At 37.9% G+C, this 22,652-nt stretch overlaps 1 protein-coding gene across 4 annotated transcripts in view; it reads left to right on the top strand.

Annotated features, from left to right (window-relative positions):
* NRG3 (neuregulin 3) overlaps positions 1 to 22,652 on the top strand; it is a 1,228,440-nt gene that overhangs the window by 725,350 nt on the left and 480,438 nt on the right. The gene's annotated exons all lie outside the window — the stretch shown is intronic.

The raw sequence follows: 22,652 nt of genomic DNA on the forward strand, positions 1-22,652 counted from the left end.
TAGATGGGGAAACAGTGGAAACAGTGTCAGACTTTATTTTTCTGGGCTCCAAAATCACTACAGATGGTGACTGCAGCCATGAAATTAAAAGACGCTTACTCCTTGGAAGAAAAGTTATGACCAACCTAGATAGCATATTCAAAAGCAGAGACATTACTTTGCCAACAAAGGTTCGTCTAGTCAAGGCTATGGTTTTTCCAGTGGTCATGTATGGATGTGAGAGTTGGACTGTGAAGAAGGCTGAGCGCCGAAGAATTGATGCTTTTGAACTGTGGTGTTGGAGAAGACTCTTGAGAGTCCCTTGGACTGCAAGGAGGTCCAACCAGTCCATTCTGAAGGAGATCAGCCCTGGGGTTTCTCTGGAAGGAATGATACTGAAGCTGAAACTCCAGTACTTTGGCCACCTCATGCGAAAAGTTGACTCATTGGAAAAGACTCTGATGCTGGGAGGGATTGGGGGCAGTAGAAGAAGGGGACGACAGAGGATGAGATGACTGGATGGCATCACTGACTCGATGGATGTGAGTCTGAGTGAACTCCGGGAGTTGGTGATGGACAGGGAGGCCTGGCGTGCTGCGATTCATGGGGTCGCAAAGAGTCGGATATGACTGAGCGACTGATCTGATCTGATGATAGAAGGGTGTATAGTGTGCCAGTATTTGCTGATATTGCAGATGAAGAAGGTAACCCAGATTTTGACACTGAAAACTAAGTAGATGGTGGACCTCTTGCTGAAAAATGAGTTCCAGACAATAGCCTTTTCAGTTGCTATTTCCTATTGCTCTCAACATTTATGAGAGCAAATGTGAATAAACAGTATGGTTTTGGCAATGTTGTGCTGGAGATATGTTGACAAAACCAAGTGGAGATATCAAATAGGCAGCTGAATTTAAAGGTCTATTACTCATATGAGAAATCTGAGCATGAAGTATACATTTGTGAGTTTATATGTAGATAAATGGAAACTGAAGTCATCATAAGAAACAAACAACTCATCTAGCAAAAGAATATAGAATAATATGTGAGAAAATGAGAGAGAGAGAGAGAGAGAGAGAGAGAAAGGTAGTGATGGCTAAAGCAAAGTTTGAGAAACTCCAAAATACAATGACCATTTAAAGGAGAGGTAAGCAAAAAACCCAGAGCACAAAATCCCTGAGATCCAAAGGCTCACTCAATGTTTTGTGAAGAAAGGGGTGGTAATCACAATTCAATACTGCTGAAGAATTGATCAGTTGAAGATTTAAAATCAGAGTTCTACTTCCACATATAATAATGAGGACAATTTATACAAAGTGCTGTCATACTATGACCTAATGTTTTAAGAAATTAAAGACAAGGAGTTATAATTACCTTCATTTTGCAGATGCAGAAGCTGTGGTTCCAACTGGTGAAGCAACTTGCTCAAGGTAATATTGTTAGTAACCGGGCAGCAAGTAAATAACATAATTTTTTATCACTAGTCCTATGCTCATTCTGATATAGTGACTGTCTCCTCCATTAATTCAACACTATGTATTGAACTGCTATGAGTAAGACACTCAAAAGAGGAGCTACAGAGATGAATCAGCATGCACTCCACCTTCAAAGAGTTTTCAGGATAGAATAAGACAAAATTCTGTTCATATAATGTTGGACTTCATAGTGTTATAAAAGTTAATAGAACATTGCTCTTATGGAAACTCAAAGTGGGAATTAAAATTTAGAACTTTTGAACTTGATGGGTAGAATTATGAGAAGGCATATGACCTGTGAAGACTGTGTAAAAGCATTTAGGTTGAAGCATTAGTACAAAGATACAGAAACAAGCAGTAATTTAAAGGAAAAGTAAATAATTCAACTTGTATTGACCAAAAGTAAAGTTAAGAGAAATAGATGATATAAAGAAAAACACAGGATTTACATCATAAATGGTATTAATGACAATAAGGAGTTTGGATGTTTATATGAATGGAAGAGTAGAGACAGTAAAATAACTTGAACAGAAAAGGAATGATCAGAATATTCCTTAATAATTATTAGAGCAACTAGCAATGGGTAAGAGTGTGTATAAAGACATTACCATGCCAACCAATATGCCCAACTCATCTCTCCTGAGCACACAAAAAGACTGTACTTCTCCAACCCCTTGAAGACAGTATGGCCATGCAACTTGCTTTGGCCATCTAGCCATGCGCAGAAGCAAGAGGTGCCGCTTTCAGGGAAAAGTGTTTTAGAACTGATGGACAAACTTTCAGGCTCCCTTCCCCAGCCAGGTCCATACATTGAGAGTGGAGAGTCAGCTGAAATTGTTCACAGATTTTATGTGGGTGAAAATTTTGTTAACACCTAGTGATTCAGAATCATTTGCTACCACAGCATCACCTAACCTAGGCTGATTGTACACTGTACTCAGTGTTTTCAATGAGTTAACTAAAGCTGATGTTCAGCTGGTAGGTAACTTATATTAATGTTAAAATATTAAACACTTCCTTAACTGTTGACAAATAACTGTTGTCCAAATCTAATGTAATCTCTTCCATGCCTTTGCCTCCTTAATCCATTCTCAGACATGCTGCCAGAATCCCCCATGAGCAAGGCATTAAATTCTCTTAGTTGATACTTCAAGTGTCCAGCTATGACCTGTATCTGTTCTAATTCATTTGGACCATGATACACCAATTTCATTTCCATCATCATCCTCTTTTAAGCCCACGGGGCCTTATTGTGCTGTACCTTAATCTCTAAGTGATGTCTGACTCTTTGTGACCACATGGACTGTAGCCTTCCAGACACCTCTCTCCATGGGGATTCTCCAGGCAAGAACACTAGAGTGGATCCCTCCAGGGGATCTTTCTAACCCAGAGATCAAACCCAGGTCTTCCGCATTGCAGGTGAATTCTTTACTGTCTGGGCCACCAGAGAAGCCCAAGAATATTGGAGTGGGTAGCTGATCCCTTCTTCAGGGGACCTTCCTGACCCAGGAATCGAACCAGGGTTGCCTGCATTGCAGGCAGATTCTTTACCAGCTAAGCTAGCAGGGAAGCCCATAAGGTCTTATTATCTCTCACTTAATGAATGATAAAATTAGGAATAAAGGTTAAGAACATTTCCCAAGGTTATAGGTTGTCTCACTCCAGAACTTGTGTGCTTATGGTCTACTGTCCCCAGCTTTATGCGGATGATTCTGGTAGCTGTATAAGAAGAGGTGGGAGAGGAAGGCAAACTACACATGAGTTTATATAGTTCAAAGAAGAAATATGAGGTCCTTGATTAAGGATAAAGAAAGCATTTGGGACCGTAAAGAACAGCTACGTGTAAAGAAATATTTGGAGGCAGTAATAACAGGATTTAGGTTGATTCAACTAATAGGGAAGGAGGATTAAGGTCCCAGTGATAGCAACGGGAGATATGGAATTATTGATAGAAGTAGAGATTTCCTGCACAGAAGAATGGTTTTCATATATTTGTCTCAATATATTATCTCCCTTCTGAACTATTAGAGATGACTTTGAGCAAGCAAGATAAATGTCAAGTGTAACTACCTGTCTATATAGAGTACAATTGCAAGAGAAGCATCCTGCTGCTCATACATATCTGGGAATGCATGTCTACATAATACAACACACACAGACATGTATAAGTTTAACTGTGTTTAGTGTAGACTTTTCCAATTTAAGCACCCTTACTGCAGGCATTGGTTAGGTAAACATTTGTTAGGTCAATTTCATAAACCACAATTATTGATCATTGGAACTGCAGACGCCAGATTCAGGTCGGTCCTTTAGTCCAAGCATTACATCAATCCTTGTGTGGTCAAGGGAATGCTCTGTGTTCCCTTAACCATAGGAAGACTATATTTCCAAGACTTCGTTATAGGTAGGATAAGACCATAACAATTAATCCTGGGACAGGAATGTGACAGCAAGCAATGCCTCATTTCCAGTATGAGGTATGAAGAGCTAGTTGGCCACCTCCATCTCCCTCTGCTTTGCAAAGGTAACTCAAGGAGTCAGAGATGAGCAAAGCATGAATCCTTCAGGAACTGCTTGTAGGATATTTAGTGCAGAGTCACCAGACCTACAGCAACTCTATGTGAAAAAGAAATAAACTGCCTTACTGTTAAGCCATGAAAACACTAGAATTTGTTACCACAGCAGGGCAAAATACCATCTCAAGTGATTATCTTATATCGACCTAAAAACCTCCTGCTAATAAAGCCTATTATGTTTCCAGGCAGCTGTTTTAGTTTTTCTTTCTTTAGAAAGTTCTTCATTTCATTGATTTAATATCCACCACCAGGTAAGTTAATGCATCCATCTTAGCTCTCTGGTAAAATCAAAATACATCATAATAAGGGAAAAAACTACAACATTCATGCAACTATTCCTACAATGTCTTTGCTTTTAAAATCTAAGTTGATCAGAGTACTTGGGGGTAGAAATACCAGTCTTTTCAAGTATTTTCCCCCTTTTTTTTTTTACCCACTAAGTGGGTAATTTATAACTTTATAAACGAAATTACACGTTTAAGACTTTCTTAAACCATTAGTTTCAGACTCTATTACCAGACATTTTTTTTTTTTCCTTTTTCACAGAACTTTTAAAAATGTTCAGGATAAGTTTCCTTTAACTGTTCCAACACCTAACATTATTCATATGCTATTCCATGTTCCATTTTTACATGCATACTTTTTCTTCCTTCCTGAGAATTTACCATATTGAGTATATTATGTACATGTATCTCCCAAAACAAGATGTTTAAAATTTTAAATAAAGTATAATTGTTATTTATTGAATGGTTAACAAACAAATAATAAAAAATATTAAAGAAAAAAACAAACAAACAAAAAAAGCCAGGAGAAACATACTTGCCATCTTTTCCTAAGATCGCAAACCAAGTCGTGAAAATAAAAATAATAAAGATTAGGTGATTATTAAGTACTAGGCATTACAATAAGTAGTTTGACATGTATTATTTATTTATAACAGAAACATTAAACTCCCTTTATGGATGAGAAGCTATGTCACCAGTTAAATGACTTGCTAAATATACTCCATTGCTGATAAGTAGCAGAACAAAAAGAATCCCAACCTAGATCTTACTCTCAAACCCATGCTTTGAAAATTTGCATTGTATTACCTATCAGTTGAAGTCATGGTTTTCAGTTTGTTTTTCTTTTTCTGTTTGCTTGCTTGCTTTGAGACAAATCCAAATTCATGGGCTCCCGGGTCAGGAATGCCTTAATATTACAACAGTTCCGACTCGATATTACACGTGTTCCATACTTCCCCAGTCCTGGGAGCCCCCGTCCTGGATCAGGAGTTAATGGCATCGTTGCCTTGGCTGGAATCAAATCACCTTAGGGAGCCAGGCCAGGGACTTCCCTAGTGTCCTGGGATTGAGGACAGACATGTCCCCAAGGTCTCCAATCTACTGAGCCTGAACACCACTACCCAGCAAAAGTAAAAAATCAGACAGAAAAAAGAGAAGCTGATAGGTATCTGCTACACTGTTTGCAGTGGTCCACTCGAGAGTGCCTCACGTGCCAGCGTCCCTCTTTCTGGATGGGGAAGTAACATGGTGACTGCTTAGCTCAGTCAAGTCTATGGCCCAAGTTTCAGAAAGCACAGCCTGGGGACAGGCGCAGGGACAGCGCTAGTTCCATAAAGACAAGGTGTGCTTTGTTTGCTTGTTTTTCTCGGTGAGGGGCTGGGGAGAGAGAGCAAGGCTGGTAACCATAGTTCACAGGAACTAAGGCCTGGATCCCCAGTATGAACACCCTAAGAAAGCTGCTTGCAGCCTGACTCTCATTAACTACTAACAAGTTTCAGTGGCTGGATTTACTGGAATTAGACACAATGGAGTCATTTGCTGGCCATCAACGACCAAGTGAGAACCAGTTTTAGCTCACCATGTACTCAGGGTAGCAGGCCTAGAAGACCAAAGATGTAAAGAAAGGAACAAGAATTCTCTGTATTTAAGGTCTGGCTACATGTTCTGCCTACCTGGTATTTGATCCAATACTTTACACTCAGGATTTCCACACAATGTGTGGTTTCCCATATGCTCATGTTACTCTATGTTGTTTTTCCTCCTGGTGATGCCTCCTCTGTCTGAAATGCCCATCCATTTCTAACCTTTCTATGAACCATCTCCTAGTGAGGCCCTGACTTTCTATGAATCTTCTGGAACCTTGCTCCCAGCAGTGTTCCCTATGTCTTCTCATCACATTGCATCACAGTCATCCTAGCCGACAGGATGGGAGTTGCTCTTGTATTTCCAGGGCCTCACTAGCAGCTAGCACCTAGAAGGCTCAATACCTGAGTCAGGAATGAAAGAAAGAAGGCATAAATGAGGAAAGTGGCTTTTATCTTGCATTCTTTCTGGAAGACAGAGAGTATTCCTGCTGTGTTATGAAGACTGTGAGCACTCAGAGGATGACATCTCACAACAAAGAGGTCATCCCCATATTTTTCTCCTTTAGTAGGGATAATTCTGAAGTATCAGGATATGGTCTGACACACTTAGCACAATGGATCCCACTGTGGAAAACTGGCACTCCTGTCTGGAGCCATTCATAATCTTAGGAGCAACAAGCAAGAGGAGTTAGAAGCTAAGAAATCTCACTTCTGAATGTTCCAGATGAAAATGCAGACAAGTCTACAGCTAAGAGAATTTTAGCAGCTTACTTTTCACTTGGATGAAATTTCCCAGTGCTATTCTGGGAAATCTTGAGCTTCAGAGGCTAATTCTATTTTATTAACTCTCAAAGAGGTTCTCAGCTTTAGAGCATTTACCTGTTACAAGTCTCTAACCCTCTCCCAATACATATCAAGGAATATAAACCCTACTACCAGAGCTAATAGATGGTACAGGGGTCAGCACGAATGGAAAACCCACATGTCCCCCCTTGTCTTCTTCCTTTTTCTTACGAATGCCCTTAGGAAATGATGCACCAGGATGTCCAATCAAAGCAGAATTTCTGAAGCAAAATTTGAATTCTAATAGACTATATAATGGAAGTTTTAATCCATTCAAGAGAAGCTTCATCCAAAGAAATATGGAAAATGAATCAACAGACAATATAATTATGCAAAATAATATCGCTGACAGTCTCAGCTCAAGCATTCACAAAGGCTTTCTCCTTCCTCTAAATGAATTTCTGATTGAAAAGATGAGATATCATCAATCAGTTGCTTATCCAAAGGCTACATATATATGAAAAAGTGATTAGTAAACTTTAATTTGTCACTTAAACTTTTAAAATGTTACCTCATACCTGAGGAATTAAAATAACAAATGATTTCTCCAAAAATAACTTTTGTTTATTATTTAAGAGTTTAGAGAAGCAGAGGTACATTTTAATTTATTTGATATTACTGAAGGTATGTTATAAAATTTAGAGACATTATCATAGCATATGATCTCTATTCAAAATGTTACCTTAAGGCAATCAATTCAATAACACTTCAGTTATTAAATTTTTTTAAATTGAAATTATCAAAATATTAACAGGATGATATAGAAACCAGACTGAGAAAAGCCAGCTGATATCATAGAGGTAGAAATAGTGATATCACATGGATGATTAAATATAATAAAAACTCAGATAGATAACGGTCATTGTTGTGAAGCATTAGGTTTCTAACTAATTAAATCATATTTTAATTAACATGCATACATATTATTTTAGTTAAGAATTCCCAGTGGAATCCTGAGGGGAAAATAGGTCAATAGCATTCCATAATTAAGCACATATATATTTATCCCAGTTTCTTTTTTTTTTTTATTTTGCTCTCCTGCTGCTGCTGCTGTTAAGTCACTTCAGTTGTGTCCGACTCTGTGCGACCCCATAGACGGCAGCCCACCAGGCTCCCCCATCTCTGGGATTCTCCAGGCAAGAACACTGGCGTGGGTTGCCATTTCCTTCTCCAATGCATGAAAGTGAAAAGTGAAAGGGAAGTTGCTCAGTCGTATCCGACTCTTCGCGACCCCATGGACTGCAGCCTACCAGGCTCTTCCATCCATGGGATTTTCCAGGCAAGAGTACTGGAGTGGGGTGCCATCGCCTTCTCCATGTTCCTCTCCTACACATGAGCAAATAATCATCTTGATTTAGTCTGTTTTCAATGAGGATGTACAATTATTTCTTTAATATTTTGTTAAAGTTAAAAAAAATGATTATTTTTGGACTTGAATGTTATGACTTAAATCCTTACTTGTTCCTTGCTTTTTATATAAATGGGTATGAATTTGTCTCTGTACCTCCTGAACACACAGGGACCCTGAGTGGGGTTATTAGAAAGCTGATATTCACAGGTATGTGACTCAGATCTGACCACTGAAATGTTGCTGGAATTGAAGCCTGTCATTTTACGACTGAGTGGGTGAAGAGCCAGGGTGTCCTCCCACACATTCTTTCCCTCTTCCTTGCAGCCGGAGGTGAGAGATCTAAGACAGCAGAGCCACAGAAGAGAAGGAATAACCCCCCACATCACACCAAAAGGGAGCCGCCCAGAAGACTGATGGGGGACTTTCCTGGTGGTCCAGTGGCTAGGATTCAGCACTGCCAGTGCAGGGGGGCTGGGTTCAATCCCTGGTCAGAGACCTAGATCCCATACGCTGCAACTATAGATAGTGTGTGCCAGCAGCTAAAGGATCCTGCGTTCCAAACAAAACTGCAGGTGCTACGACTAAGACCCAGTGCAGCCAAGTGAATCAATCAATCAATCTTCTAAAAACCTGATGTGAGTGAGGTGGGGCCGGGGGGGGAGGTTTTACTCTGTTTACCCATAGAATTGGTGGTTTATTTGTTACAGCTGCTCATGAGAGCTACCCTGATGAACAGAACTGCCATCTTTTAGAAGTAGATGTTAGTTGCATATTCTAGGAGGTCTGATTGTGTTTCAGAAAATGTAATGCCAAATCTTTCTTAGTTTCTTTATCTCTATTGATTCCATTAACCTTTTTATCTGAAAAACTGAAATGATAGTGATTTGAATGCGGCATTTACAACAGGCAAGACAGAGACCTTTTAACAAATATAATTAAAAGGGAAACAAAGCAAAACCAAAAGGTGAACATTCTACATCAGTTGGTAGAACAGACCTTGAGTTCTGCTAGCCAGCTAGCTATGCCCTTCATTCTCTCCCCTGTGAGGTCTGCGGGAAAATTCCCTATGTTTCATTAACAAGACTGTATTCATGTATGTCTCTAACATTAGCAAAATAGAAATGATGACAAGGATGAAGACATTGATCACAATGACTGACTATGCCTATTTACTGCATGTTCACTTACTGTGTATTAAGCATTCCACACATGCTTTATCATTTTATTATTTTAGATGTCCTATATGAAACATAGTATCCTCATTATAAAGATGTGGAAACTGAAGCTTAAAGAAATAAAGCTAATAAATGTAGGAAGGTCAGTCAACTCCAAACTTGTGCTCTTAGCTATCACCTTACGAGAAAACAATTAGATAATCTAAGTCAGTCAGTCTCATCAAGCAAACTAATGCTTAATATAATTCTATACTCTACTCTAATTGCCCTCATACTAAAATCCAAACAGCATATATCATGATTTGAAGATCTTTCATGAGCTGACCCAGCCTATACTCCTATAGCATTTCCTCTCATTTTCTCTAAACATAACAGTTAAGACTATTTTACACGTGTAACTGTCTGAGAGACATAGAGTAGAATGGGGTTTGGGACTGACTCATCTGTAAAAATTGAGAAATTTGGTAAGAATCTAGTATAATGCTTGAAATTCAACTGCCGGTATGCATACTAACGCTGGCCTTCTACCAAGGACGACTGCTGTGAGGAAATGAAGAAAGCATAATTCCCTCTGGGTAATTTTGTCTACCTGTTTTTTTCACCTTTTGTTTCATGCAGAGCCCTACTTTGTATAGTCCTTAATCATGTATCAGATCATGGCCATCCACGATTTCCAAGTTACAGATGTCTGTTTGTCTTTGATTTAGTCTACTGATGAAAAAGAAAAATGTGATTAGCGCTATTTACCACAGCTAGGACATCGAAGTTACTTAAATGTCCATCAGCAGAGGAATGGATAAAGAAGATGTGGTACATATATACAATGGAATATTACTCAGCTATTAAAAGTAACAAAATTGGGTCATTTGTAGACACATGGATAGACCTAGAGATTACCATACACAGTGAAGTCAGAAAAAGGAAAACAAATATTGCATATTAATGTGTATATAGGATAATATAATAGTAAAATGGTATAGATGATCTTGTTTGCAAAACAGAAATCGGGACACAAATGCAGAGAAGAAGCATATGGATATCAAGAGGAAGGTGATTGGGAGGAATTGGGAGATTGGGATTGACACATATACATCATTGATACTATGCATACAATAGATAACTAATGAGAACATACTATATGGCACAGTTCAGATCAGTCGCTCAGTCGTGTCCAAATCTTTGCGACCCCATGAATCGCAGCATGCGAGGCCTCCCTGTCTATCACCAACTCTCGGAGTTCACCCAAACTTGTCCATCGAGTCGGTGATGCCATCCATCCATCTCATCCTCTGTCATCCCCTTCTCCTCCTGCCCCCAATCCCTCCCAGCATCAGGGTCTTTTCCAATGAGTCAATTCTTCACATGAGGTGGTCAAAGTATTGGAGTTTCAGCTTTAGCATCAGTCCTTCCAAAGAACACCCAGACTGATTTCCTTCAGAATGGACTGGTTGGATCTCCTTGCAGTCCAAGGGACTCTCAAGAGTCTTATCCAACACCACAGTTCAAAAGCATCAATTCTTCGTCACTCAGCTTTTTTCACAGTCCAACTCTCACATGCATACATGACCACTGGAAAAACCATAGCCTTGACTAGACAAACCTTTGTTGGCAAAGTAATATCTCTGCTTTTGAATATGCTATCTAGGTTGGTCATAACTTTCCTTCCAAGGAGTAAGCGTCTTTTAATTTCATGGCTGCAGTCACCATCTGCAGTGATTCTGGAGCCCCCCAAAATAAAGTCTGACACTCTTTCCACTATTTCTCCATTTCCTATGAAGTGATGGGACCAGATACCATGATCTTAGTTTTCCGAATGTTGAGCTTTAAGCCAACTTTTTCACTCTTCTATTTCACTTTCATCAAGAGGCTTTTTAGTTCCTCTTCACTTTCTGTCATAAGGGTGGTGTCATCTGCATATCTGAGGTTATTGTTATTTCTCCCAGCAATCTTGATTCCAGCTTGTGCTTCTTCCAGCCCAGCATTTTTCATGATGTACTCTGCATATAAGTTAAATAATCAGGGTGACAATATACAGCCTTGACGTACTCCTTTTCCTATTTGAAACCAGTCCATTCTGACCTGCATATAGGTTTCTCAAGAGGCAGGTCAGGTGGTCTGGTATTCCCATCTCTTGAAAAATTTCCCACAGTTTATTGTGATCCACACAGTCAAAGGCTTTGGTATAGTCAATAAAGCAGAAACAGATATTTTTCTAGAACTTTCTTGCTTTTTCCATGATCCAGTGGATGTTGGCAATTTGAACTCTGGTTCCTCTGTCTTTTCTAAAACCAGCTTGAACATCTGGAACTTCACGGTTCACGTATTGCTGAAGCCTGGCTTGGAGAGTTTTGAGCATTACTTTACTAGCGTGTGAGATGAGTGCAATTGTGCAGTAGTTTGAACATTCTTTGGCATTGACTTTCTTTAGGATTGGAATGAAAACTGACCTTTTCCAGTCCTGGGGCCACTGCTGAGTTTTCCAAATATGCTGGCATATTAAGTGCAGCACTTTCACAGCATCATCTTTCAGGATTTGCAATAGCTGAACTGGAATTCCATCACCTCCACTAGCTCTGTTCGTAGTGATGCTTTCTAAGGCCCACTTGACTTCACATTCCGGGATGTCTGTCTCTAGATGAGTGATCATACCATCGTGATTATCTGGGTCGTGAAGATCTTTTTTGTACAGTTCTTCTGTGTATTCTTGCCATCTCTTCTTAATATCTTCTGCTTCTGTTAGGTCCATACCATTTCTGTTCTTTATCGAGCATATCTTTGCATGAAATGTTCCCTTGGTTTCTCTAATTTTCTTGAAGAGATCTCTAGTCTTTCCCATTCTGTTGTTCTCTTCTATTTCTATGCATTGATTGCTGAGGAAGGCTTTCTTATCTCTCCTTGCTATTCTTTGGAACTCTGTATTCAGATGCTTATATCTTTCCTTTTCTCCTTTGCTTTTCACTTCTCTTCTTTTCACAGCTATTTGTAAGGCCTCCCCAGACAGCCATTTTTCGTTTTTTGCATTTCTTTTCCATGGGGATGGTCTTGATCCCTGTCTCCTGTACAATGTCACGAACCTCATTCCATAGTTCATCAGGCACTCTATCTATCAGATCTAGGCCCTTAAATGTATTTCTCACTTCCACTGTATAATCACAAGGGATTTGATTTAGGTCATACCTGAATGGTCTAGTGGTTTTCCCTACTTTCTTCAATTTAAGTCTGAATTTGGCAATAAGGAGTTCATAATCTGAGCCACAGTCAGCTCCTGGTCTTGTTTTTGTTGACTGTATAGAGCTTCTCCATCTTTGGCTGCAAAGAATATAATCAATCTGATTTCAGTGTTGACCATCTGGTGATGTCCATGTATAGAGTCTTCTCTTGTGTTGTTGGAAGAGGGTGTTTGCTATGACCAGTGTGTTCTCTTGGCAAAACTCTATTAGTCTTTGTCCTGCTTCATTCCGTATTCCAAGGCCAAATTTGCCTGTTACTCTAGGTGTTTCTTAACTTCCTACTTTTGCATTCCAGTCCCCTATAATGAAAAGGACATCTTTTTGGGGTGCTAGTTCTAAAAGGTCTTGTAGGTCTTCACAGAACCATTCAACTTCAGCTTCTTCAGCGTTACTGGTTGGGGCATAGACTTGGATTACTGTGATATTGAATGGTTTGCCTTGGAAACGAACAGAGATCATTTTGTCGTTTTTGAGATTGCATCCAAGTACTGCATTTTGGACTCTTTTGTTGACCATGATGGCCACTCCATTTCTTCTGAGGGATTCCTGCCCACATCTCTATTAACAGTATTTTGACAGAAAGCCCTGCCATGCCTCACAGGTTCCATAGAAATACTTCACTAAGTGATATTTCTATCCCTTGTCAATGTATTACCTCTACTACCTTTTTCAAACTATATCTTTTTTGTTGTTGCCAGGTTTGCTGTTCTTCACCATCTCCCAGGGCTTGCTCAAACTCATGTCCATTGAGTCGGTGATGCCATCCAACCATCTCATACTCTGTCATCCCCTTCTCCTCCTGCCTTCAAACTTTCCCAGCATCAGGGTCTTTTCCCATGAGTTAGTTCTTTGCATCAGGTGACCAAAATGTTGGAGCTTCCATATCAGTTCTTCTAATGAATAATCAGGATTGATTTCCCTTAGGATGGACTGGTTGGATCTGTTTGCAATCCAAGGGACTCTCAAGAGTCTTCTCCAACAACACAGTTCAAAAGCTTCAATATTTTGGCTTTCAGCCTTCTTTATGGTCCACCTCTCACATCCATACATGACTATTGGAAAAACCATAGATTTGACTAGACAGACCTATGTCGGCATAGTGATGTCTCTGCTTTTTAGTATGCTGTTTAGGTTTTTCGTAGCTTTCCTTCCAAGGAGTAAGTGTCTTTTAATTTCATGGCTGCAGTCACCATCTGCAGTGATTTTGGAGCCCAGGAAAATCAAGTTTGTCACAGTTTCTAGTGTTTCCCCATCTATTTGTCATGAAGTAATGGAACTGGATGCTATGATCTTAGTTTTTTGAATGTTGAGTTTTAAGCCACCTTTTCCACTCTCCACTTACACCTTTAGCAAGAGGCTCTTTAGTCTTACTTTAAAAGGTCCCCATTGTTTCCAAATAAAGTTTAAGTCACTTAACCTGGTCTACAAGAATTTGCATGATCTGCTCATATCTGTTCTTCATTGTTATCTGTCTCTCTATGTGACAGGGTCTCTTTCAGTGACCACACATTTCATCACGTATGTTTCATTCTTCACCTATGTCTTAAGAATATTAGACAAGTTTCCAATAATATAAATTTCCCTTTTCTGTGTTGAGAATAGTTAGTATAATTTTTTTCTTCATTTGTGGTTTTGTTTGTACCAAGCATTGTGTTCCTTATTTTCAGTATTTTCAAATGTCATTCAATTTTTATAAAGTTATTATGAGGTAAGAACACTAAGGCTAAACTTAGTTAAGTGACTTTCTCAAGGTTATTTGACTAGTAAATAGGTCATATTTACCAATGAATAAATGTTCACTAGTAAATAATGAACATTTATTGTTTCTACATCAGTTGTAAAAATTGTATTCCTCTTGCCTGATGTTTAGTCTGGCCATGCAGATTGCCATTTCATTTTTACTCATACTTAGTTCGTATATGCATCATGAATGCAATTAGAATTACTATCTTCCCACCTTATAACTCCCTTTGACTATTCTGAGCTTTATATAAAGATCTAGTTGGCTCATTACCTTTCTGTTTGATGGCTTTCAAGCTGTGATTCAAAGAACTCTGTGGGTTTGAGATAATGCATGGGCCATTGCCAAGATCAATATTGAAGAGGAACCATCTATCCTTACTTCTACCAGAGCAATAATCCATTAATTCATTTTAAATATTAATTATTTTTGGGCAAGATTCTCATTTATGGAAAAGTTTGTATTTCAAATGATAAAACTTAAAAATATTAACAGCTGATGATTTAGACTGTCAGATAAGGAAAATAAAATATAATTAGTAACATCAAGACTAATTATGATGATTAATATTTGGAAATTGTATAGCATTTTGCCTTGTACATAGAAAATTTTTAAAAATTGTTTTATTTTCTTAGTGATTAATGAATACTCTTTATATAGGTATGTCTGTGCATGTGGATGTGTATATGTGTGTGTTTGGATGGATAGATGGGTCTGGATTTATCTTCTTATGCTTTTTTGAACTTTTTAAGCGCACTTTTTGGCTCAGGTTATTATAATTGTTGCTATATATATATATATATATACTCAAATCTATTAATATTTTCTTTATGGCCTCCAGGTTTAAAATTCTATTAAGGAAAGCCTTTCATAAACTGTATTAATGTGCAAACTTTTAATGTAAGGGATAATTTCCTTATCTTACTTGGATTTAACCTATATAGTAGAAAATATATACACAGACCAAGAAACTAGACAAAGGATTAAACAGAAAAAGTAATTCCAATAATAAATAATTCTAGAAAAGAAATGTTTCATTGTACTCATGATTAAAGAAGTACAAATCCAAAGAACAAAAGATTTCTCATCTGCTCAGGTTAGAAACAAATATTTTATGTAGATTTTTGAGAAATATTTATTATACATTATTCTTCAGACTGCAAATTAATATAGAATGTTGAAAGTGAAATTGAAAGTTAAAGTCGCTCAGTCGTGTCCTACTCTTTGCGACCCCATAGACTATGCAGTCCATGGAATTCTCCAGGCCAGAGTACTGGAGTGGGTAGCCTTTCCCTTCTCCAGGGGATCATCCCAACCCAGTGATCAAACCGAGGTCTCCCGCATTAGAGGCGGATTCTTTAACAGCCGAGCCACAAGGGAAGCCCAGAATAGAGTAGAATTTTGAAGAATACATTAAAACTATCTGTCAAAATCTGTATATATTTCTTTGTATAAACCATTCCCTGGTTATGAATTTATCTAGCAAATATATATTCAAAATCACATCAAGATACTTCTGTGTGGATTTCTGTTTTACTGCTCCTTGAAGTATAAATAAAAAAAGTTGGAAAAATGCTAAATAAGCATTAGTAGAGATATAGTTAGATTAAGTCATATAGATTTGGTCAGTAAACAATATACAGATGGTCACATAATTGAAATAAAAATAGAGAGCACTAAGAAACAGAAATATAGGAAAATCCATGGTAAATAACCGGAGAAGGCAATGGCACCCCACTCCAGTACTCTTGCCTGGAAAATCCCATGGATGGAGGAGCCTGGAAGGCTGAAGTCATGGGGTCGCTGAGGGTCGAACATGACTGAGCGACTTCACTTTCACTTTTCACTTTCACGCATTGGAGAAGGAAATGGCAACCCACTCCAGTGTTCTTGCCTGGAGAATCCCAGGGATGGGGAAGCCTGGTGGGCTGCCGTCTATGGGGTCACACAGAGTCGGACACAACTGAAGTGACTTAGCAATAGCAAAAAAAAAAAAAAAAGGTAAATAATATGTGATCACTTTGCATAAATAAAATATACACATATTTATGTAAAAATACACATGAAATAATGATTCTTGAAGGATATATTATTAAATTATATTGAAAATGACCACCTTTTGGGGAGAAGGTGAGGTGGAAAATAAGGGAGGAATAGCTTATTTTTTCACTTTGTAAATATCTTTATACTGTTTTAATATTTTTTTTACTAAGTATGGGTGTTACTGTTTTGTTTTTGTAAAATAATTTTTTAAACCCTGATATTAGCTATTTTAATTCCTACTTTTTCATGAAAAAAATTTCTAAAGCTAAAGAGTTAAAATTCTCCCCCATTTTAGAAAAGTGGATCCTAAACTTACATATATTTAGTATTGTAAACATTCTCCACTTTTATTGAAATGTTACCCTCAGCATTTTTATTTTACTCCTTCCTGCATCTCACAAACTGGATACATCTTTATTAAGATGCTAATTCTGCTGTGAGGAAGTCTTTGGTATTTTAGAATTGTGTACTTAAAATTAAAGGCAGCCTTTTTCATGAAAGGCTTTTCATGATTATAATATTATAATATTCTCTAAGGCTGATGGTTGGTTTTGGAGGTAGTCAACCTACTTATAGAGCCTGAAAAGGAATAAATGTCCTCTCTTGTCTTTCTTTGTGATTTTTGTATGATCTCTGCAGTAATAGTGCATATCCATACCTCCTCTAAATTCAGCATTATTTTTTCCACCACCCTTGACCTTTAAACAAAGTACCATGCTTTAAAATTGTAATCACTGCTTTAAGAACAAGTGACCAAGTGATACACAGCCAGGAATGAACTACTTAAACCCTGGAAAATGTTTCCTGTCCTTTGAAATTAAAGCACTCACCTAAATCAGAATCTGTTTTTGTCCACATTGCATTAGACCTTTTTTATATGTTTTGTTTGTATTTGTCCCAATTTCTCTTTTCTTTTTATGTTTCCAGAGATTCTGATAAAAAGTCATGTAAAAATGTAAAATACCTGATCAGAGGAGTTGCTTAAGAAATGTCTCAGCTGAAACCAGCACTTTGGTGTAAGTGCTAGCTGCTTAACAAGTCAAGGGTGTGAGGAGCTATGAATAAAGAGAGAACATTTTGCCATGAATTATTCAGCTAACCATGGGATGCTGTTATCTCCACTCCAGTGGCTTTTAATTGCACATGTAAGAATTCTGCTTATCTGGCATTCAATTTGATGCCAAGGTGCAGCTTGTCCAAGCAGAGTGGGAGGTGGGAAATAAGGATCCCATCAGATAGGCAGCTGTCATTCAAGAATGCATTAAGAATGTTTTTGTGACCAGAAAACTAGAAAATACATAGACATTGGCAATGGAGGGACTTGAGAATATGTAACATGAAATTGTGTTTTTCTTTGATTTTGGTATATATTGCTGAAAATTGAGTGTAAAGTAGACTTGTGTGTTTGCTACCTAAATCTATTGTATCTCCTTTGCTAGAGACCCAAGATTGATCAATCCCTGGAGTAAAGATGACACTTCACTCTTTAAGCCAGCCTTTCAGAGGACCTAGTATTCTGTCATTCTAAATGGAGCCTTGTGGCAATTTTGAGAAGTTGCTGGTTTTAATTTTTGAAAGTCTGTGTAAGATAGTCTTGTTAATCAAGCTAAATGATTTTCTGAAAACATTTTCCTCATCTCAAATTCCCAGAGGAGGTGTCTTTTGGCACCTGTGCTTTTCTCCCCACAGCAATTTATGTATAAAATACCATCTAAAATATTTTGAGAAGATTTAATTTAGAACCTCTTTTTCATATATATCTCTCCCCATAATAGATGGCTTTTTGTATTATTTCATATATCCATTTCCAGATTCAATTGCATATGCAGCACACACTTTTAGTCACTTCCCATCTGTTGTGTACTGTGTAAAGTGTAGGGGATGTTGAGTTTACAAAGATCCACAGATAAGTATCCTTACTTTATACAGCTCAAAGACTATAGGAAAGATAGACAACAGGCCTCCATAGTACTGTGTTGTTGTCACTCACGAGCAGGTCATGCCAGACACAATGGCAGCACTGTTGAGAGTGGGAGTACTCAGGCTTCAGGGAAAATGGGGCAAGTGACAGAGAGGACATCACTTGTGATGAAACTTGATGGGTGCTCTTGCATTTGTAAAGCTGACAAAGAGGAAAGGTAAGGCATTCCAAACAGAGAGCAAAGCACAGATAAAGATTCAGAACTCTGGCAGGCTTTGAGGTCTTTAGAGAATTGCAAGTATTAAATAGCTTTGGGGGCAAAAAAGATGCATAAGTGAAGATGGCAAAGAGTAAGCACAGAGTGTACACACGGTCAGGTACCAGATTATGAAGTGCCATGTGAGGTTGCTCAGTTGTGTCCGACTCTTTGCGACCGCATGGACTGTAGTCTGCTAGGCTCCTCCGTCCTAGGAGGAAAAATCCTAGGGATTTTCCAGGCAAGAACACTGGAGTGGGTTGCCATTTCCTTCTCCAGGGGATCTTCCTGACCCAGAGACCGAATCCAGGTCTCCCGCACTGCAAGCAGACTCTTTACCATCCACCAGGGGAGCCCTATGAAGTGCTGCGTATTTAGATATTATTCTGAGAGCCATTTGAAGACTTTTAAGCACAAGTGATAGGATCAGATTTGATCAGATTTCTGATGGAGAAAAATTGTTCTGATGATTTTGTTCCTTCAGCAGTTGCTTTATGGGTTGACACCTTAAAAACTTCAGGTGAGCATTCCCCAAGATGTCAGACGTAAAGGGTAATGCAGAATAATAGAGAGTTTCAAGTCAGAAGAATTGGGTCTTCTTTCGTGTTCTCTCATTTTTGCAGTATGTGATATTGGGCAAGGCGCTCCTTTCCCGTTAGATGTAAGTTCCATGTATACCAAGAGCCTAAAACAATTCCTCATGTATAGGTGACTCTCTGTAATGCTTATGGAATAAATGGATGGATTTCTGAGCCTGTGTGTTCTTTTCACTAAAGTGAAGAAGATTGAAATCTGTTCTGAGGGTCGTTTGGGTGGTATGAAGAGAGCCACATGAATCTTAGTTAAGTGTAGGAATACACTGTCCTCTTCAGGGAAAATATTACTGTTATTTGAACTAATATTGTGAGTCTGATAAAACTATAGTGAGAGAGGAGAAGCAATGAATCAGCTTACAGGAAATTTCTTCTCCAGTGCTTTATTTTCTTGATGTTAATGGACTTTTCTTCATTGTTCTTCTACTTTGCTGTATCATTTTTTCCCTACATTTTAAATGTCTTAGTTCACAGGGAGTCAGTCCCAGGCTTTTTTTTTTTTCACTTTGTGGTTTCCTATAAATAACTATCACATTTGAATTTCTAGTTGTAATACTTCTCCAGAGCTTAAGAATGACAATTCAGCTGTTTTCTGAGTTGAATTAAATTAAACTGGATTAAACTGAATTTTTATTCAAAAACTTATATAGGAATAGGAATAAGAACCAATGTTACATTCACAATACTCTTTTTGAAACAGATATAGGATCTACTGTATAGTATAGGGAACTTGGCTCAATATTCTGTAATAACTTAAATGGGAAAAGAATTTGAAAAAGAATGGATACTTGTATGGGTATAGCAGAATCAACTTTGCTGTATACCTTAACTAACATATCCTTTTTAGTCAATTAGACTCCACTTTAATATAAAATTTTTAAAACTTGTAAAAAAGAAATTGATGTCATAGAAGTCATTTTAAAATACAAGTTAATCTAAGAGTTATACTGTCAAACATATCCACTAGAAGAAAAAAGTCTTTGGGAGAAAAACTGAAGTGAAATATAATATTAATACTTGGATATTATTTGTTTGGGAAGGAAAGGTTTTTCATATCTGAAGTGTCCTCAAATTTCAGTTCAGTTCAGTTCAGTCGCTCAGTTGTGTCCGACTCTTTGCGACCCCATGAATTGCAACACACCAGGCCTCCCTGTCCATCACCAACTCCCAGAGTTCACTCAAACTCTCGTCCATCGAGTCGGTGATGCCATCCAGCCATCTCATCCTCTGTTGTCTCCTTCTCCTCCTGCCCCCAATTCTTCCCAGCATCAGAGTGTTTTCCAATGAGTCAACTCTTTGCCTGAGGTGGCCATAGTACTGGAGTTTACATGACCACTGGAAAAACCATAGCCTTGACTAGACAGACCTTTGTTGGCAAAGTAATGTCTCTGCTTTTGAATATGCTATCTAGGTTGGTCATAACTTTCCTTCCAAGGGGTAAGCATCTTTTAATTTCATGGGTGACAGTAATCAAGTTGACTTGTTAGGATAAGTTAAAAAAAAAATCTTTACATGATTTTGAACTTGGAGAACACTGGTAAATGGGAAGTGTTTCCTCTCAAAAGCCTCTCTCAAGGGGTTTCATCGATATGGGATGATGTTGTTCATTTAAGTGTTAATGTAATAGAAGAACAATGATCTTGGGTCCTTTCCCTTTGATGCATAAACTACATCTTAAGCATCCTTGTTCTCATTAGTAAAAGATAAATATGCAACACTTGTTTTGACCTAAGCTTTTGTTGTATTTGTAGCTTATTTTCCTCCACTATTTCTTGTTTGGACCTTTTCTCCCATGGTTTTATTAAATTAGATAGTTTATTACAAAATTTCTTTGCCAAGCTTTTAAAAAAACAGTCACAGTAAATTGATGACAGCAAACTCTAGTGCCAGTCCCTATTTCCATGGCAACCATAATAAGCTCTACACATTCTCATAAAGAGGTAGAACCAATGCTACCATATAAACACAAACAAAGACCAATAAGGAATTAATGCACAAGCAAATATTTATTACAGCAAAAGTGATCAGGGCTGCAGTAGTCTTGCACTGAATATTTAATTTATTAACACAAACCTTTTTATATCCACTATAAAAATATAGGAAAAGCATAAAACTATATAGTGATATAATCGTTGATTTAGAAATAAATGTTGCAACAAATAAATGTTACTTAGTATACACTTTTACGAGAATGTTTTCTCTGAATAAAATTGGTATTTTAGTCTGGGTGTCAGTGAATGTTTCTGTACAAGACCAAATAGAAAATATCTCAGGATTTGCAGGCCGTATGGTCTTGGTTGTGACGAGTCATTACCAGTAAAACAAACGAATTTTGCTCTGTTACAATAAAACTTTATTTTAAAAACAAGCAATGAGCTGGGATTGCCCCTAGTCTGTAGCTTCCAGCATATTTTTAGGCAGTTGGAAATTTTCACATATCATTCAATTTAATTTTTACTCTAAGGTAAGGTAAAGGTAATAATCCTACTGTGCTTGGTTGCTCAGTCATGTCTGACTCTGTGACCCCATGGACTGTAGCCTGCCAGGATCCTCTCTCCATGGAATTCTCCTAGCAAGAATACTTAAGTGGGTTGCCATGCCCTTCTCCAGGGGATCTTCCCAACCCAGGGCTCCTGCCTTGCAGGTGGATTCTTTACCCTCTGAGCCACCAGCGAAGCCCAATATTCATTCTAAAGATGAGCAAATGGAGATTTGGAGAATTTAAATAGCCCAAGATCAGTCTGCATTGGAACACGAACCCAGTCTCCCTCTTTCTAGAGCCTGACTGCTAACCACTATTAACCATTACTTGATGACAATAACTAGCATAATAGGTGCTTAATGCAGCAGCAGTATGCTAAACTGTTTGTGCCTATTACTTCATTTACCTTATAAGATTGCTGTGACATAGGTACGATTAGCATTCACTGTTGCAAATGAGAAACCCACACCTGGGAAATCTAAGAAAATCTTCTGAGGAGAACCAAAAAAGTAATTCTTTTCCAAATTAACATATTCTATTTAATTCAATGACTGATGTGACCCCATTGACATCACAAATACATAAAGGACCATGATCGCTTAAAGAACTTCTGAATTCTGGTGGATGCTTCCAGATTTGCAATGCTTATTTGTTAATCTGCAGTCTTACTTTGATTGTAACTTCGTTTCCATTCACTCTACTTTATGAGGAGTAATTTCATGAAGAGGCAAAAAGTGTGATTGTGGTGTGCAGTTAATTAGAATTTCTAATTAAAATCGTCCTAAAAACAGCAACCAATGCCAATAGAAGAGTAATTACTAATCTGTAAATTAAGGAAATTGTATAGTGCAAGACTTGGTATTTTTTTTTCCTATGGGATTGAAAAATACCCAGTTTAGATCAGCATACCATGAAGAAAAGTATTTACCTTGAGTGAAGGTAAAATGCATATGGCAATATGGTTGAATTTAATCTGATCAAATATAATTAGTTAAATCCAGGAGATTCTATAACTGATAATCTTGACACTTTGCTCCTGCCGCTCACCCCTCTGATTCCTCATTTTAAATTTTGTGAAATAAATTTGATTCTCTCAAATAAGGGCTCAGTAAACCTGAGG

The sequence above is a fragment of the Bubalus kerabau genome, chromosome 1, assembly GCF_029407905.1.
Source record: "Bubalus kerabau isolate K-KA32 ecotype Philippines breed swamp buffalo chromosome 1, PCC_UOA_SB_1v2, whole genome shotgun sequence".
In the NCBI taxonomy this organism is placed as follows: domain Eukaryota; kingdom Metazoa; phylum Chordata; class Mammalia; order Artiodactyla; family Bovidae; genus Bubalus; species Bubalus kerabau.